This window comes from Diuraphis noxia, unplaced genomic scaffold, assembly GCF_037042655.1.
Source record: "Diuraphis noxia isolate RWA-SAM2 unplaced genomic scaffold, SU_Dnox_SAM2 contig0001, whole genome shotgun sequence".
In the NCBI taxonomy this organism is placed as follows: domain Eukaryota; kingdom Metazoa; phylum Arthropoda; class Insecta; order Hemiptera; family Aphididae; genus Diuraphis; species Diuraphis noxia.
In genome coordinates this window covers 93055122-93070761 of record NW_028301711.1, presented here as the reverse complement: position 1 = coordinate 93070761, position 15640 = coordinate 93055122, and the positions used below count along the sequence as shown (strand labels likewise).

At 27.9% G+C, this 15640-nt stretch overlaps 1 protein-coding gene across 2 annotated transcripts in view; it reads left to right on the top strand.

The window, feature by feature from the left end:
- The first annotated feature begins 8930 nt into the window (after nucleotides 1-8930).
- The window catches only part of LOC107166292 (uncharacterized), a 39626-nt gene continuing 32916 nt past the window's right edge, over nucleotides 8931-15640 (top strand). For both annotated transcript variants that reach the window (XM_089218883.1, XM_089218877.1), the window contains exon 1: nucleotides 8931-9092. The gene's annotated coding sequence lies outside the window, so the exon portion shown is untranslated. The remainder of the gene's footprint in view (nucleotides 9093-15640) is intronic.

Genomic DNA, 15640 nt, shown 5'->3' with positions numbered 1-15640 from the left:
TATTATTTGATGGAAATAAGTGCCTATTTTATTTTATTTCGGTATTTCGATTCAATCAAAATAACATTGATACTCGAGACTTGTTTGATTAGCAATTATTTTTAAAAGGTCACCCAGTTATTAAGTTAAATTCTTAAAAATTAATATTTCTTTTCATTAGGTTTTGTATAAATTAAAAACTAGTTTTTATTTTGGATAATACGATAGAAAATATATTATTTAATTTTCGTCTCCCAAATTAGGTGGGTACCAATAATATGTATAATTTAACAAAATATACCACTTTATAGTTATGACACTTATATAAGTATAACGAGAACATCTACAATAACAGACATGCTACGTCGGGATAATACTGGGTACCTATTGTTCGGTTATAGACTTAAAAAAAAAATTGAACTTCGTTTAAAAAAAAAAAAAAAAAAATAGTCTTATATACAACGCCACGTAAGTAATCGACCAAAATGTATGATATGCTCTTGTATCTCAGAACTTTGTTTTATCTCACTCGTACTGCATACGTCATTGTTAATGACTCATTGATATGAGAGACCAGCTCTCGGTGAATTTGTTATCTAACCCGTTCACCGTCCATATGCGCCCACCAAACCCCACGCTGTATGTGATATCTAGGTACCTATAATATTATTATATCCATCGACGTCGGCTGCATGTCATACATCAATCGCGTATACGTCTAATTATGTTTTAGGACAGTAATAAACAGATATTATAATGATAATATTATTATTAAATTTGATTCAAAACTAGGTGCGCCGTGCCAGCACAACACTACTAGGTGTGTAATAATATACGACTTTATTGACATTTTACACGTTGTAATATATTATCATGCGAGTCGTATACCTAGACTAATATCCTTGTTCACCTGCAGTTATGATATTATGCGATCTTGTACAACTTCAATCATATATATAACGTATATATATTATAATATAGCCAATTAAAGCTTCGTATGAGTTGAGCTTAATATACTTTGCATAATGACTGCTATTGTATAGTGCGAATAACGAACACAAATAGTTCGAAAATTTGCTCTGCTGTATAGTTTCAAATATCCCTATTGTACCAGTGGCGAATTTTCAAATATATGTACATGGGGGAGGAGGTTCAAAAAATAAGAACCTATGTTAATAACAACGAAGACTGTATACTCCAATAGACGGCGTACTAAATAAATGTTAGGTAATATTTAATGAATATCATTATCATTGTTGTCGTTGTGACCAAAAATGACTAAAAGTTAAACTATTTTTTTCTTTTGGTCTCGATCTCTTTCCTCTATCTTGAAAATACGCTACTGTATAGTATCTATCTATCATCATTGAGTAATCATTGAAATGCCTGATGGATGTTGAGTGTTAAATTTGATTTCAATGATAAAAAAAAATGAACTGGGAACTTTTAATGGTGAAATATTTGTTTGACATATTTGTTTCTTTATATGTTATATTACTATAAATATTTATTTATTTTTCTATAAGTATAGTAGTCAGTATATGTATAAGTAATTCTTGTCAAAAACATCGCAATTATAATATTATTAATTTCATATTATGTTATGTCATTTACTTATTATATAATACCTACATAGGTTCTTTAGGATGACATAGATACTTTGATCTTCAGAATGACGGAATTAGTGATAAAAATAGCTTACGATGTCATGCAGACTTGATATTTGAAAAAAAATCTTTTTATACTTTATTAAGTTATATATAGAAAATAATAATATAGCTGAATGTAAAGGCCAAAAGTTTTAAGCCTGTAAGATTATTGCTTTTAAATTATAACATAATATCTAAAAATAGTCATTTTCGTTTGAATATCAAACGTTATTAAAATTAAAAAGAGTAAAAAAATATTTTAAAAGTTCTATAATTATCATTTATTGCAAGAAATTCTAATAGGTATAAATATTTGGTAAAAACGACTAGTCCCTACGAATTAAATTTTTTTATGAATTACAATGAATAACCAAATCAATTTTATCAGTAAATGTTGTTATATACATACATGTTCATTTTTTTTAGTTTTCATTAATTGTTCATATACAATTTTAAAATGACTGGTAATTTATCACTTATAGCCAACCAAAGTACTAAGTATTATACTTTTCGATGATGTGGTACACTCAAAGCAGAAGAAGAGTTCCACGATGTCCACTTTCTATTGAAATTATCAAAACATTTAAATTATATACAAAATTAAGGATACATTAGATAATATAAAAAAATGTATGCTGTCATTGTCAATCAAATAAGTAAAAACCATAAAAAGATGATAGGTAATAAAATAAATAATGCGACATTAACTTTTTCAAAAATGTTGTTATGTAATGGTTTATTATTGTTAATGAATCAGACACGATTTGCAAATATAACCTAGCTTGAGTTAAATTGGTGGTTTTTGAGTTCCGGGGAACATAAACATAATAAAGCCCAGCAGGCATCATATAATGGTCCTATTAAAATTAAAAGCTACGTTCTAACCAACTAAAAAACATCAATATATCGTGATAACATTATTATCATGTTATACACTGGATCTCCGCCGTTTATGAACGTGAGTTGCCGTTAATTAATACTTAATCCTTAATTATTGTCGTCTCAATACGACTGCGAAGAATTTATAATTGTATAATAATTTGAATATTTTTTTTCTTTTCATTTTTATTCGCGGATGATATTTGGACTTATAGACTTAACTTTAACTTTTTAATTCGTTAATGCCCAGCCTTGCCTTATACGACTTAATAGATCTACTCTTCAGACTACTTTACCCTGTACGACTGGGCAATGGATTAACATAAATTAAAACGGGTTTTCAATGGTTAAACTTTTGCTCTTGTTATTATACGTTCGTGGCTACTAGGTTTACTAAGCATCGCACTGGACTTGGTAAATATTATAGGTACCTATGTGGAGGTACAGACGATACTTACTATACTACTATATATATATAATATATATATTTTAAATTAGTTGTTGCGTGATTATTAATGAAAAAAAATTACAAACACATTTATCTATTTTAGATTTTAATCGTAACGATTTATTATTCATATGAATTTATTTAGCATACAATGATGTGTGTCTCATGCTCTCTTGGAGTGATTATAGAATGCTTCAATATTATATTTTCTAATGACTTAATGGTTGATAAAAAATATAGACTCGGCCAAAAAATTTTAAAATCTACAGAATCCTATATAAATATTGTTTTATTTAATTAAAATAATTAAAAATAAATATTATGCATGATTTTTTATAAAAGTTTGATGTCCAAATTTCATTAAAGTTTTCAAAATGACGAAAATTTGAAAAACACAATATATTTTATATTACAATTAATACAATTCTCAATTTTCATTTCATATATAAGACTTGAAAATGTAATACAATATTTCTCATAGGAATGTCTTATTCTGAATAAAGAAAATGTTGTGGTGGAGTCATAATTAATAATTATCTTAGGGTGACAACAATTTTATGGTAAAAATAAGTCAAACTTATGTTGGAGTCGAATGTAATACCTTGAAAAATCTATCTCATATAAAAAAGTTTAAAATAGTCATAAATACAATAGTCGTTGATGGATAAAGACATCGATGAAAGAATTGTACCATATTATAAGCATAAATAGGTGCCTAATCAAAATAATGACTGTATTTAAATTGCAGGATTACAACTTTCGAGCAGAAATTACATTCATTTAATTACAGCGGAAATGTATGCGTTTTCTTTTCTTTTTAAACGATGCCCGATTTCTGTACAAATATACAAAATGTATGGTTATACCTTATACATGTAGGTACTGTAGAATAATCGCTAAAGAAGAATTTCGCCAATTATTGGTCAGTTGATTGCTCACAGACTGTTTAGTCAAATGATTATTATTTTCTTGTGTATTTCTCCGACATAACAATATAACTATAACAAATCATCATCTTAGTTCCATAGAGTTACACTGTACCCGGAAATTCACGCTTCTAATGATTTAAACGCTTTTTAAAATTATTATAGGTACTTATATAGGCATACAGATACTTATTTTTGATTGTGAGATGATGATGGGTACCTACCTATCCACATATATAACATACATATATTATACACTTCACCCCCACCCACATTTTACGTTGTAAATTTTTTTTTAATTAGCTTTTACGGTGTTAATTATTACCAGTTATAATTCTATTATTTAAATATTCAAATAATAGTGTACCAATAAATGTATATTATATTATAATTAAAACGAAAATCTAAGTAAATATAATTATTCAATACATAAATAGCGAACTAAAATATACTCATAAAACTATATGTATAATATTTCATAGGTCATAAAAAAATTAATTTAAAAAAAGTAATTTCACGAAAACTAACTACAAAGCAGTCACAAAAATTACATTACCTAGGTATTTTACATTATGAATTATGATCACAACTGATGAGATAGGTATATTATCAAATGTTTTTAATTATTATGTATACAGATATTTCTTTAAAAACAATTATTTTTCGGCATAAATATTAAAATATCATATGACGTGTTATTTGCTTTCAAATTTAAATAATTATTTTTTCAAAAAAATTAGCAATTTTTAAATTTTTAAGCATCATATATTAGAAAATAATATATTCTGGTATGTTTGAACGATGATTTTTTATTTTTGCTTTTTGCTTTTGTCTGTTTGTACATTTTCTATGCATGATATGATTTAAATATATGATATAATGATTAATGAAATTCAAAATTATTAACTATTTAAATGAAAATCGTTTTATGAAAATATAGAGATATATCATTTTCGTAACTTCGTAAGACTTGCCACAAACATTATTATGTACTAAAAATTAAAGTATGTTTAAATTTGAGTATACAACCATTTTATCAAGTATACAATTTAATAAAATATCGTCCTAATGACCATGACTATAGATTCTTAATAAATATTCATTATCATTTATTCAAGGCTGGACAAGTGTTTTTTGTTTTAAAACTTGTTTAACCAAAATAATTGTTACAAAAATTTACTCAGCGATATAAATCAAAAAAATAATTGCTAAAGTAAAATAAAAATAAAAATCTGTTCTACTATAAAAGTTGTATTCAATTTTTTTATATATATTATTAGTAAGCTAATATGTGATTACCTATATTTTTATTTATTGCACATTATTGTATGTATATTATTTAACATATTTATATAAGCTTTTAATTTTTACACTTTTATTAACAGTCTGTTAAGGGGGATTTTTTTGTTTAGTTTATTTGTTACATGCTCAATATTAAAATCTTAAAATCAATAATCAAGAAAAAATTGATCATCATAATTTCCAGATTTATTAATAATTCCATGCATTTATCAACATATTGGTGGAAAAATCGTCAAATAAGTCCTCAGATAACAACAGATTTTTTGAACTAAAAATGTCATCTTATATGATTATCAATACCCGTTTACCTACTTATTATCAAGTGTATATTTTGTTTATTTATACAGATAAAATAATATTTGACACTATCTCAAATTAAAATGTTCACACTTACTAATATAAAAGAATATAAAAATCAATTCATTGTCTTTGCACTGTTGATGACTGCACAGCAGCATCCGATATACATTTAAATATTGTGAACTAGATTAGTGGTCGATATATAATAAATTATATGTTTCAATACAAAACTACTTGTGTTACTCGAAACTTATTTTAGACATTACTATTAACAATATACATTCTAGAAACTAGACTCTATAACAGTACTATAATATAGTAGTGTTATGTCAACAATTTTCTGGGTGTGTTAAAAACTGATAAGATTTATTATAATAAATATCAATACGACACATAATTATTAGAGTCGAGAGTGCCTATGCGTACGACGCACCAAACGTGCATTAAACGCGTACCTAGGTATAGTACGATTATAAATGTTGGTCAATCGTCTTCCGAAATTAATCTGAAACAGAATTATATAAATTTCAATCGATTGTTGTTGCACTTGAAGACTAAAACTTAAGTGACCCATCTATTTAAACATCGTACAACAGGTTAATATATAATTATACATATTATATAATGTTATATTATCATCACACGAAGAAACAATATTTTCATATAGTTTCATGAATGATAATATAATATATAATGTTAATAAGTATAATAGTGATTATATTGTGGTCAAGCAACCTGCAATTCTTGATTACCTATTAAGAATTTTCTTTACCACAGACAACGATTATATGGTTAGCTATCTCCGTAGACATATTTTTCTCTAGCGAACCAATAACTTTGTGTTTACTATGCCAATAAATAATAATAGCATCATTATATTTATGATTTTACATTTTAATTGACGGTCATATGAAATATTTGCATTGATAAAAATTTAAAACTCGTCATAAAAATTCTACGTTAAAAATATCAAATTTTTATTTTACAAGTTGTATCATGTTATTTTTCATTTGTTATGATTAAGTGTATGAATATAATAAGACATACCGGTTGCATCAAAATCAATAGGATATCAAGCACCAAATTAAAACTATACCGACAAAAACACTTATTATCAATATGACAACATCAAAGGTATAATAAAGAAATGCAGAATTTTCATCAATAGGTATTATTATTCAATATGTGATGGTTGATTTTTAATTGTATTTTATATATTCAAAAAGGTTGAAAAACAGCAATAATATTTATTAAATAAAATAATAATACCACAAATACAAATAAATTAATATAATAATAATTCATGTAATACAAAGCAAACTGCTTTTTTTAACTGGATGGTTTTTTAATCTCACATTTTTCAGATATTCTATTCGGGTTATCAATTTTAATTAATGCTCTCATAAGGTATCTTTAATTTGAGATTGAAGGGTGAGACTTTATAAATAAATAAATATGTTTCGCTTTGAAATTTTAGCGAGACATAATTAATTATTAATAGGTATATGAAAAACATAAAATTGGCCTTTTAAAATTTTAAATGCAGATGATGTGTTTCAATTTAATTTGTAGTTCGTATGATGTCTCCATCAGAAATTTCAAGGAATATACTAGAAACAATATAATTATATTTATGTCTCTAAAATGTAACCTCTGATTATTTGTTATTATTATTATTTACCCATTTATCTTAAATTCCTATCTATATAAAATTGTATTTAATTTTAGTTTCTAAGTATAAGTATAAATTTGTAACTCTCAATCTTCGCCTCTAGCTAAGCTTACAGAAGATAGAATCTATTCAAGTTTATTCAAATGTATAATATATAATTGTATATTTATTTTTAAATAATAATAAAAAATATATATTTTTTTTTTTGTTCATTGAATAAAATGCCATTATTTGTAATTGATTTGTACAATTGTTCATTTTTTATATAGCTCACTGGGTATTGTGCATACTAAGTTACCAAAAATGTAAATATATTATGTTATAAATTATAACTCGAAAATTCTGACCGTTTACAGTAATCAGATATAAAAGATTTGTCACACAAGCATCTGGGATTTTCGCGTTTTTTGTAGGATACGATTTATAATTGGCTTATCTCGTTTAAGTGCCTATCACAGATGGTCCTACCAGTCGAAGACAAACCAACCAACCAAATTCACATAATATTGAATCATTGGCACGTAAGTGGATACTGTCCGCTAAGCAGAAAACTGAAAAAAAAACATTTAACTATATACATTTAAGATTCACCTGGGGTCCTCCCTCATATCAACTCAAAAAAAAAAAACTCTCAACAGTCTACTTTTCTTAATTCACCTAATTCTGAAACCAAAACTACCCTTCCACACAAAAATAATCTCCGTATTATCTCTTCTGCGCCTTGGTACGTATCAAATTCCACACTTCAAAATGACTTCAAAATAGAAATAGTAAATCAATTAGCCACAAAAAATTTTAAAAATTTTCACTCTAAATTACAGTCTCACCTTAACCCATTAATTGCTTAACTTACTTCCAACTCACTCTTCAGGTCCTAGCAATCCCTCACGTCATCTAAAGAGAAAATGGTGTGGTGACTTAATGACGGTTATCAAACTATTTAATTTAATAATTAGAAAAAACAAATTATTTTTGGTTTCTATCATTATAGATGGCTTCCCTCCTCGTGTGTTCAGGTTGTAGAATTATTTATTGTTATGTTCAAATTTACTTATTACTCCTGTAGCATAGATTGCAAATATTCTTTTATAAGAAAAAAAAAACTATACATTCTTTGTTTTGGATCAAATAGCGGATAACCGTTAAAGAGTTTTGTGGTACGTTGAGCAATAAAATACGTATATACTATATAGTTTATAGTATATACTACATAGGTGGTGCACATTAAAGCGCGTATGCTTTGCAGTATGGGATTGGAAAGGAAAGAAAAGTCCGATGTCGGAGTAAAACGATAAAAATGCCTCCTCTCTCCTAATATAATGTAGGTATGGTAACAACCGTAATATTATAATATATTTTTACGTAGGTATACCTATTACTTGCTGCAGCTGATATACGCGGCGTCGTGTCGGACTTTTAAAAGCGGTAAAAGTACCTATTGGAAAAAAAAACAAATTTGGGTCGAACCTGCGTGGTGACAGCAACGGGACAACAACTGATTTTAAAACGTAACCATCATACACCCCGGTACTATATATTCACGATATTATGACGTTTATGTATTATGTGTGTGTATAATATTCCATCGACGACTAATGGGACACACTAGGTTTTTTCCCATACCCGTCTACCAGCGTTATATTATTATATATTATTTACTTTCACCGTTCGTATCATGCGTACCATAGGTACATACGAATAGTGTTATTATTACATATTGGTCAGTTTCCCCTCCAGTCCGGCACGCGCCGACCCTTCTACGGCACCAAAGATCCACTGTGGCTTTAAACTCGCACATTAGGAACAAGGTGATACGTTGTTAAGTCATCGTCGGTCCTCGTGCTTGAAATGTGCTAGTGCTGCGAGTGCGCGTTGACGTTAATAACATCGACACTGCAACTGAAAACCGCGTTTCCGTGTAAACACCGTCAGAAGAAGTAAGTAGCACCGTGATATATTTTATTTGTATTTTTTTCGCACGCACGTACACAACATTTAGGTACGAGAAAATTGTTACAATAATAACTAACTTTTTGTATTTACCAACAAAGGCGTTTTAATTTTATTTTGAAGTATTCGACAAAAACTTTCAATCGCATCATAACATAATAATATCTTGCAACTGCTTAACATGTTAGTCAGCGGTGATACGAAATTGTTGTACACGCTACATGTACCTAACTAACTATTTCTTGAAAGTCGATATTATTTTGAAGGAGCATGTAACACAATTATTTTCAAGTACCAGTGCAACTTCTGATTAAATAATTTTTTGATGTACCTATTATGTCGCGTGCATATGAGTCATTTGATCAAATGTGAATCAAATAATAATTTACATATTTTATATTTTCTTAATTTAAATTTTTAACACCATGCATAATACTTTGGTTAAATACCAGTAGACTGTGTGAATAAAAATAAGTCTTTTTTTTTGTGCAAAATCACTGAAGAAGGTTTGAAATTATGTCACAAGGTATAAGATTTATCATATTTTGTTACTTTATTATTTTTTGTTTTGATTACATAAAAGTCGTAGTTATTGTGCAAATTTATATACATAATAAGAAAATGTTTAAATTACTAATGTTTTATTTAAAACTCGTTTAATATATTTAACTAACTGGTACTTTTTACAACTAAAATAGTTTTAATATTAATTTAATTTATAATGATACAACTATCTACAGATTTTAATTATTAGTTTGTTGTGATTGATAAGTTTTATGTCTACATATCCTAGAGTACTATTATTAGTACACATTTTGACCATTTAAATGACACTTTTATTCAATAATTTAATTAATGTTTTGTTTTTATCCATATAATTTGTTGATTTAGCTTTTTTCATGAACGTTTTTCATTAACTTTGACACAATACGTAACACAGTAATTTCTTTAATTGATTATTAAATATATAATTGATACATTCTATATACTTTATAGTCTTTAGGTACTGTCCACTATACTATCCTATGTTTTATTTAGTCTGAATAAACGCATAATTACGGTCACACATCAATAAAATTATTGCATACTCTAGACATTATATAGCACATATAATAGTTACAATATTTAAATATTATATTATTATATACCTATAGCATTCACCTGTATACATAAAATTATTGATTTATACGTGAATACGTGAAGGTTATGTATCTAATTCTTAAAAGTTCATATTTTAAGCAATTTAAATTCGATTTATATCAGTATAAAATAATTAAAGATAATAAAAATATTTCATCATTGAAAATAATATAACGCAAACAAAAAATTGGTTGGATAATATGCATGTATTTTTGTAAACAACTTGTTCGATTCGTTTTTAAATTTTTGACTTATTATGTAATTCGTTGGATCATCAATATTTTGATTTAAATAACTATATAGGTAGACGGCAAGTACATAGCTAGGTATATACGTAACTACCTACCTATTATTGGTGTTACTATTACAATAGGTTTTCATTAATTACAGTGTCCATCCATAATATCCTACAAATCTTTAGTAGCCAATATGATAATAATATTATTTCAAGTTCGCGGCATTGAATAAAGAACAATAATTACCGGCCACATTGTTCAATTATGAACACAGCACATCACACACACACTCGAAAAATTATATTATTTTTCATTCATCGCGATAATGATTAAAACACTCGAGAGTTGTGGTATTCAAGGGCAAATTTTCTTAAAACGTTCATGATTATTTGTTATTTTCCCATGGTTATTTACCACATTAACGATATTTACACGAACTTTGGTATAGATAATAATAATAATAATAATAATAATAATAATAATAATAATAATATACGTTATATATAATATATATTATAGTATATAGAACAAGTACGCGTTACCCAAGTATATTAATGAATCGTAAACGAAAATTAATAATATCGTTCCGATCGATCGACGTCGTCGGACCCGAACCAAGAAGAAATATTAAACGATTTTGAAAGGGAAAGCAAAATAACGCAAAGCGAGTGAAGTGCATAGTGGAGGGAAGTGCTAATTACGTGAATAAGTAATAACTAATAAGTGAACCGACAGAGTAATTCTCAATTTTTACATAACAAGAATATATTATTATTATGCATTATCAAATACCGATAATCGGCTCGCAATAGTCAAAACGTGTTTTCTAACCAATGCCAATTCTATATTTACCGTTATAATATTATATGTTACTTTTATGATATAATTTTAATAATGAGTTGATTTTTCATTAAAATTAAAATTATTATTTGTATTTGTTATTAAACGCAATTATTTGTTTATTACAACCGATTTAATTATACTAAAATTAAATTTAAATACACATGAAAAACTAACAGGTTAGTCACCTATATAATATAATATATACCCATATATATTTTTAAAACAAAATTCCATGTAGGTATGAAGAAGAACAACCTAACGATAACTAAATATTTTATAATAATTTAATAACTCGTTTTTTGTTGGTTATATAAACGTATTATTTGTAGGAACCTATAGCCGACTAAAGTGAAAGGGGCGAGGGGCGCAATACCTATATTTTATACATTTTGTAAATAAATATGTATTACCCTATGAACTGTTAGGTATCAATTTCTGAAAGTGATACATCCAACATATTATATCAGATTATCAGAATATATTTGAAAACTTTAATCTACGCTGTGATGAGCATAGGTCATGTCTATGGACACGACAACCTATGATAAATCGATAAGATACCATTATTATGATAATGTGAATGGTTCATTTATATAAATTATTTAAAAGCGCATCGTCTCAGTGCCACCAAGTTTTTTTGTAACTGTAGTCGTATGTATTGAAACAGCTGATCTCTGTTATATAGGTAACATCTGTTTTTTAAATATTTTCTAATCGAAACGAAATAATAAACTACTTGTAGAGACAATCGATCGCATACACATTTATATATACAGTCTAATTCTCTAATTGGTTTTAGGTGTATGCAAATATATTATTATTACCTATACAGTCAATTTTAGGTAGATAAGTTTGCGTGTCTATAAGGAGGACGAGTTACTCAAGATACACGTTTTAATATGTGTAAAAAGGAAAGTGGATTGAAACTAAAATAACTGTTATATCATAAACACTGTAGGTCGGTGGCCAGTCTGAACCTTCTCTTATGCGTGTGTTGCATTTTACTTTCTATTGATTATTCGTCCCATCATATCGTCCAGCCACTATATATTATTTAATATTGTATATTGATCATTATGTCGTATTGACGTCTCGGATTTGCTGTTAATGTAGTAGTGCCTATAATATTGAATTCGGATTTTATTTAATTTTTTTCGTCCACATCACACCCCAAATTGAATATACATATTATATTGTCGTATGTTTCCTCTCCAATTTTCAAAAAGAAAAACCGTACAGATAGTCTAATGAGTTTCATTATATACCAATATTATTACGATCTGTATAGGATTTTTCAGTCATAGGAACAATCATAATATTCATTGAAGAACTATCGCGATGTAGTATAATATGATGGTCCTGTGTATAATGGCGATTTCCTGTTGTTCCTAAGGATCTACTTTTTGATATGTTGTATAAACCATCACCTGCTGAGACCACATGCGATTAAATTTATCATTACGTATTCATTCATGTTTAGATATAAGTAATATAAAATAATATATAAAATATAAATTATGAATATAATATTACAACGAAAGTTTGTCGGGGCAATGAGTACTGTAGAGGATCTGATATGTGTCTAATTTATGTTTAGTATATAGATGTGAGATACAAGTTTTCGTTTTCATTTTAATATGCTTGTTTGATGACGCCACCGACATTGCCCAATTTATATCGAAAGCTCAATCTACATATTATACTGCATTATTATAATATTCAAATCGATCGCATACGAACGACTAATTTTTTCCGCTCTGAATAACATCACGCATCATATTATCATCATGTTGAAAACTTTTTTTTTAATATAACGAAATAACGAGTGCACCCAACCTATAACTGTACCCCCTACTTACAGCTGCCAGAGTAAAAATATTCACGTTCAGATGACGTTCCGAGAATCTAGTTCCCGGGCGCGGGTAATTTAAAAAACTATCAGTTTCGAAACGAATGTGATTTCTTAATAATACTATACCAAAATTATTATAATGTTATAATAGTAGGTACGTATTAGTGATTTGAATGAAATTATGTGTGGTACCCATACGAATATGCAGAAAACAAAACATAACAAAAAATCTGAAATTGTGCAACTGCGCGTGCTAGGATGCAGAACTAGAAGATTCAAATCTTTTTAGTATCGCAACGAGACGCGTATATGGTTTTAATATCGTCATTGGAATATGTGACGATCGTTTAAAAATCAAATCTAACACTATGATCACCAGTACTGGATGACGTCGTGTTGTTCTATAAAGCCTTTAAAATGCTTATAATAATATAAAATAATTATTTTGTATGCGGTTGGACGTAATATGATATTATTGCTTTGTACGGGTACGCTGATTTGTTGTCACCATGTGCAAGTTGTGGGTGCACCACATCGTGATTTCCTACGGATAAACCTATATAAGTAGATATGTAGGTATATTATAACACAAAATTATTTTATTCGATTTTTACACGTGCGCATTTAATCGGTGTAACAATAAAAAAAAAAAAAAAAAACTAAAGCAAACCGAACGTGTCTACGATTTCTATACGAACGTTTGCTGCCCACGGATATATTTTAGCTAGCTAGATAGGTATACCTACATATATCATAATATAAAGGCGTACATTGAATATGGTTGCCCCACAAACACATCAAGTCCGGGGACTATATTATTATTATCATTTATAATATAGACATTACTATATATCTGCACTATACATATTATAATAACACAACTGCACAAATTATTACACGCCCCGGAAAATTGCGATTTACGCTCTCATTATATATTATTTTCATACAAGCTGTTGGTACCTATATCATATACTTTTTTAGATAGTATTCTATACAGTATTGTGTAAGTCTCCGTTTGCTATACATAACAACCTGTGCACACTTTATCGTCATTCAACGACAGTTACAATAATATTATAATATATTATTATTATACATATTATGTAGGTACCATACAGTATTAGAAAATATATTTGTGTGAGGAAACGATATTTTCGGAAGACTTGTGCATAAAAAATTGTTTGATCATTAAACATTTTTTTTTTTTATTGTTAACTCGTCTTTTAGAACATTATTTTTAATAACGAAAACCGATTAGTACCAATGATGATATATAGGTAAAAAAAATTTCAAAATAATCACTATCACGATATAAGTATATAATATTTAATACCGTAAGGTTAGGTTAGGTAGGTATCTTGCTTTTAACTCGTTTCGTGTCCATTACACAATATTTTGAAGGTACCTATTTACTTGTATTATACATGCATTCAAGATTTGCTTCCATTTTTAATTAATTAATATAAAATACTGGTAATTAGCTTGTAAAGTACTCACATTAATTATTTGTGTTCAATAATCGTGTGGTATTCGCCATTCACAACAAGGTTTATTTTATCTATTATACAATCCTTTAAAATTATCAACAAAAGAATAATTGGAAAAAATGGCTATTAATGGTATTTTGATCGGTCTATTGAATTTTTTTTTTTTGGTTTTCGGTTCGTTAAAGTCTCCGGTACACTGCACAACGATGAAAACCATCGTTGGGATTATATTTCGTATTTCGTCGACATCGTAACCAGCACGCGTTTCCAATATATTATAGACACAATATATATATAGGTACACAACGCTGAGTGAATTCATTATTATAAGATTTATCTAGGTATCCGCCCGCGCCAGTTTGATTATATTATACTCTCGCTTTTGTTTAGACCATATAGTATGTATACACTGTACACGCACACTGATTATACACTCCCACGTCACTAATCTTACGAAATCACGCGACGACATTATAAGACACTGTATGCTATAAATTTTTATATTATATTATTATCAACATCATTAAGATGCGTTGGTGTTCTAAAAATAAAATCGTCATACCTAACGATTAATGGCATAATTAAATCGCACAAAATCTTCACCGGGCCTCGGTAAAACTTGCGTGCTTCATTGCGGGTGTTGACCAACCACTAATCGTGCGAAGTTCTAATATAGACACTAGACACGTTATATTGTTATTGCCGTCGTCGTTTTCAGACTATCATATTATTATAAGCTCCCGGTGGATTTATAGCTTGATAAATTCTAATACATTAGATATATAACTTGTTTTAATAGATAGTCACTTGTACGATATTTAGGCCTTTCCTAAATTGAGCCATTTCATGAAAACAATAAAAATCACATGCATTTGTTTTTTGATTTTCACGAAATTCTACCAAATCACAGTAATAAATAATATACGCACTTGAAGAGTTTATAAACGTTTTGTTATCATCTCAAACCCATGAATTCA